Below are 5,478 nucleotides of genomic sequence, written 5' to 3'. Positions count from 1 at the left end.
CGAGCAAATTGGATGTGTCCATCTTGTGTACCAAACACGCGTAAAGGAGGTAGCAACATAAATACGCCAATTAATAAACAAAGCAGTTCGGACAATAATATAGTTTCATTTGTACCATCGACAACTACCATATCTCATTCCTTAACTGGATTGCAAGGTGATGCCTCCGTTAATAATGATGATTTCTTGTTAGCGATCAGAAACGAAGTTCAAACCATAATAACTCAAACGGTAAGTGCAGAATTAAAGAAAATTAGAGAGGAATTGAGTGGACTCCAAGCTATTAAAGAGTCCATGGAATTTTTTTCGAATTTGTATGATACAATGAGACAAGAACTAGAGGAGGCAAAAACAGAAATTTGTACTCTCAAAAAATCTAATAATGAATTAAGAGAAATAATTGAATCTCATAACAGTACGATTAATTTACTAGAGAAAGAAGCAAGAGCAAGTAACGTTGAATTACATTGCATACCAGAATTTAAAAATGAAAATCTGCTTAAAACAGTAAAACAAATAGGCCAGACGATAAATTTACCAATTGATGAGGGATGTATAACTAAATGCACGAGATTGGCTAAATTAAATAAAAGTTCTACCCGTCCTCGAACAGTACTAGTTAAATTTTCAACGCCTATTCTGCGAGATCGTTTCTTAGCAGGTGTGATAAACTTCAATAGAAGTAATTCTAATAACAAATTAAATACTTCGCATTTAGGAATATCGGGAGAAAAATTACCAGTATATATTTCTGAAAATCTTACTACTGCGTCCAAAGATATATATGCTGCGTCTCGAAAATTTGCAAAAGAAAAACACTATCGCTTTGTTTGGTCCCGAAACGGAAATATATTTTTGAGGAAATCTATTGCAAGTGACGTAATGCGCGTGAAATCAAAAGACTTTTTAAAAACTTTAGATTAATTTTACACTAAACGATACATACATATTATTTTTATACTGTTCTGTTTTTAACTCTTTTGTTAATTTTAAGTTTTGTTCTTTTATGGTTAGTAATTTGAAAGTTTTTTATCAGAATGTAAGAGGTATTAGGACTAAAACAAATGAAATTTACAGTGCTTTACTGAATACGGATTTTGATGTAATAGTCTTCACAGAGACATGGTTAAATAAAAGTGTATATAATAGTGAATTTATAGACAACAGATATAATGTATATAGACGAGACAGAGAATCAAGTAATACATCTAAATTGGATGGTGGGGGTGTATTAATAGCAGTCACAAAAAAAATTAATAGCTACCGCATGACCACTTGGGAAACTAAAATTGAGGATCTATGGGTTAATATATTAATAGGAAATTCTACTATATCATTATGTGCAATATATATTCCATCGCCCCTAAAATGTGAAACTCTAGATGTTTTCCTTCAAAACGTAGAAAAAGTGGTTATTAAACAAAGTTTTACACTAATAATTGGTGATTTTAATATTCCATCCATACAATGGGCTTGTGAAGAAGACAATTCAAAAAAATTTACAGTATTAAGAACGAATTTTATGGCTAATGCTTTAGTAAAGGATTTCATGGATTTGACAAACCTATCCCAGGTTAACGGTATTAAAAATAACTATGGAAAAATTTTGGATTTGGTTTTCACTAACATGACGAACATTAATGTGCAAGACAGTGATACATATATGTGTTCTATTGACAAATATCACCCTCCCTTGGAATTTATTATTGAAATTATTGATTCGACTGAAATTTTAATAACACCTAAGAAAAAAATTAAATATGCTTATTTTAATGCTGACTATGAAGTCATTAAAGAAAAACTAGGTCACATAAATTGGGAAAGAATATTTTTTAATTGTAACAATATCGATGATATGGTCACAATATTCTATGAGGAATTAAGAAAAATTATAGAACTCTATGTTCCAAAAAAGGTTGTTAAAAATCAAACTAAATATCCAGTGTGGTATTCGCGTCAACTTATAAGGAGACTAAAAGAAAAAAACAAATATAGACTATTAAGCAAAAAGTATGGTAACCCACTAGATGAAATTGAATTTAAATTACTTAGGGACAGGTGTAGGGATATTATTGATACGGACTATAGGAGATATATTGAAAACATAGAAAATAACATTAAAACAAATCCAAAGTTCTTTTACTCTTATCAAAAGAATCTTCGAAACCAAAAATGTGACTACCCAGCCTTGATGACAATGGATAATTGTAATTATAGTGATGGGAAAAGTATTTGTGACCAATTTGCCAAACATTTTTCAAGTATTTATAGTAATTACGATTCTACGCATAGCGAAACCTCAACTTTAATAAATAATTCAAGTCAATATTCACAAATAACTAAAATAATAATTAATAAGAACGAAATATTAAATAAACTAAAATCAATAAATGTCAATAAAGGTACAGGTCCAGATAATGTTCCTCCAATTTTTGTTAAACAGTGTGCATCAGCTTTGGTAGATCCACTTTCAATAATTTATCAAAATTCAATAGATGAAGGCAAATTTCCAAGTTTGTGGAAAAAGGCGCGGGTAGTCCCGATTTTTAAAAGTGGGGACAGAAAAGATATAAAAAACTATAGACCCGTGTCAATTCTATCTATATTTTCCAAAATATTTGAGTCATTACTATCTCCTTTTTTAACTTGGCCAATGAAATCACTAATAACACATCATCAACACGGTTTTATTAAAAACAGGTCCACAATGTCTAATTTGGCCACATTTGTTAATAGTATTTCTAAATCTATGGATAATAATTATCAGGTTGACTGTATCTATACCGATTTGGCTAAAGCATTCGATGTCGTGGATCACAATATTTTAATGAACAAACTTCACAGATATGGATTTAATGGAAACCTGCTTACACTTTTGCATAATTACCTACAAGAAAGGGAAATGAATGTGGTCATGGGTGGATATGAATCATATACGTTTTTGGCAACCTCTGGAGTTCCCCAAGGTTCTTGTCTGGGTCCCATATTATTTGGTATTTTTATAAACGATGTGGAAAATTGTTTTCATCACAGTAAAATTCAACTTTATGCAGATGACCTGAAAATTTATAGGAATATAAATAGTTTACAGGATTCGGAATTGCTACAGTTAGACCTAGACAGATTTGCAAAGTGGTGTAGGGAAAACCATATGAATTTAAATCAAAACAAATGTTACATCTTAACGTTCAGCAGAAAAACATCCAATATTATTTATGACTACAAGACAAATAAATCAAATTTAAATAGAGTTAACCAAATAAAAGATTTAGGTATAACTGTTGACTCTAAAATGAGCTTTATCCCACATATAGACGAACTGGCCAGTAAATCATTAAAAATATTAGGATTCATAAAAAGAAGTACAAAAGCCTTTAAAAAACCAGATTCTATAATAACATTATTTAATTCGTTTATAAGAAGTAAATTAGAATATTGCTCCGTAGCATGGAGTCCCTTTTATCAAGTTCATATAGACAGGATAGAGAGAATTCAAAAGAAAATGCTAAAATTTGTTAGGTTCAAAGATAGAAACATGATTATGCTTAATAATTATGATGCTTTATTAAAACATTACAATATGATAACGCTTAAAAATCGTAGAGATATGCTGGACTTATGCTTTTTACATAAAATAACATCAGGTAACATTGATTGTCCTCAATTATTAAAAGAATTTAAAATAGTAGTACCGAGACCTAACGCGAGGCATACAAATACACCAACTTTCAAATGTCGGTTTGCGAGAACAAATTTAGGAATAACGGCACCTTTAAATAGGGCTTTTAGAACTTATAATAAAATTTCTAAAAAAGTTGGTATTGATATATATAACGATAATCTAAAATCTTATAAAACAAAAATAAAAAATAATTTTAAACTTTTAACGTAATATACTTATTATAAAAATATCTGCGGAATAGTCCATATACCTTTTACAAAAGAGTTATATTTTTTTCTATATTATTTTATGGTTTTCATTGTTTATTATTTTATAAATTTTTTTTTTTTTGTGTTTTAAACTAGCTATTTCGTTGTTTAAATTTTTTATCTCTACTTATTTTTCAATTCGAAGCTTAGATTGGTTTAAACTTTATTAGATAGGCATAGTGTTGTGTTGATAATTTTTAATTTATATATTTGTAAACATGGAGTGAGAGTGTGAGAAAAGTTTATTTTTTTTATGTTTTTATTAAAGTGCATGCTGAGTTAGCCTATAATTGTAATGTACTTTGTAGCTACATATTCTATATTGTAAAACTTTTACTGTTAAAAAAATTTTAGATCATTGTACATTATGTTGGCTTCCTATGAAATAAATAAATAAATAAATAAATAATACCTAAAAAAGTATACGTAAGTCTTTATTTTCAATTTAGGTTCTAATTACACGCCCCGTCTTTGAGCGTTTCCTTGAAAGTGTATCTATAGGGATAATTTCCGAAGGGCGTATAAAATTGAAACTTCCCATTATTCCCCAAAAAGGTTTCAACGACGGAAATAAGCGGAATTTGTAAGATATCGCACTTCCGTTTAATAGCCAATTTTGTCATTGAATAGATCAGACGACGCGTATTGATACTTTATGTTTAGTTTAAATAATTAATCAATTCAAATAAAAAAGGTGTATTTATTTTATATTATCACGTCTAAAATACTAATTGTTTCACTTATATTATGCGTTAATTAAGCTTAAATGATTATACACTAGTGTTGTGGCAATTTATAAAACTAAAATTTACTATTTTTTTTTTTTGTCTTCATGTACAAGTAATTTGAAGGCATGAAAGTTAATTATAATTGTATAATATTCTGATCCCTTATTATATTTCATCATCATCAGATTGATCATATCAATTGTAACCAATACAACGAATGGAGAGTGTATGAGTTAGTTTCCTTCCACCATGCGAGTTGAAAAAGTCAAACTCAAGAAAAAGCCCTTAGTTGGGCAACGACAGTGTTCGTGTGTGAGTTAAGATGGTATCGTTTGTCAGACCACGTCGCATAATAACACGATAATTATCTTTCACCATAATACAACAATAACGTAGAACTAATTCAAATCTCTTAGCCTTACTTAATTAATTCTTAAATTAATTAAGAGAAATTCAAAAATTATTATTAATTTAAAGTAAAACAAGTGGATCTTAAACAAATACGTCAAATATTACTAAAAATAAAACATTTTGTAATCTCAATAAACAGGTTGATCTTGAAAACTTATTAACTTAAATAATACACAAAATAAAGCTATATCAAGTATCAAGACTGTTCCTCGGAAGCGACCACTTGAGTCACATCTCTGTACTTCCATTTTTCTCGCGCCAATGAACCGGACAATTTTGCAAAACCATAATAACATCACCGTATACAATACGGAAAGCAAACTAACTCTTAACACACTAATATAGAGGTTAAAATTGAATGAATTAAATGATGTCTGTAAATGTATTTCTTCTCAATTAGAGCTATTCA

This window comes from Vanessa atalanta, chromosome 11, assembly GCF_905147765.1.
Source record: "Vanessa atalanta chromosome 11, ilVanAtal1.2, whole genome shotgun sequence".
In the NCBI taxonomy this organism is placed as follows: domain Eukaryota; kingdom Metazoa; phylum Arthropoda; class Insecta; order Lepidoptera; family Nymphalidae; genus Vanessa; species Vanessa atalanta.
This window is presented reverse-complemented; position numbering follows the sequence as displayed.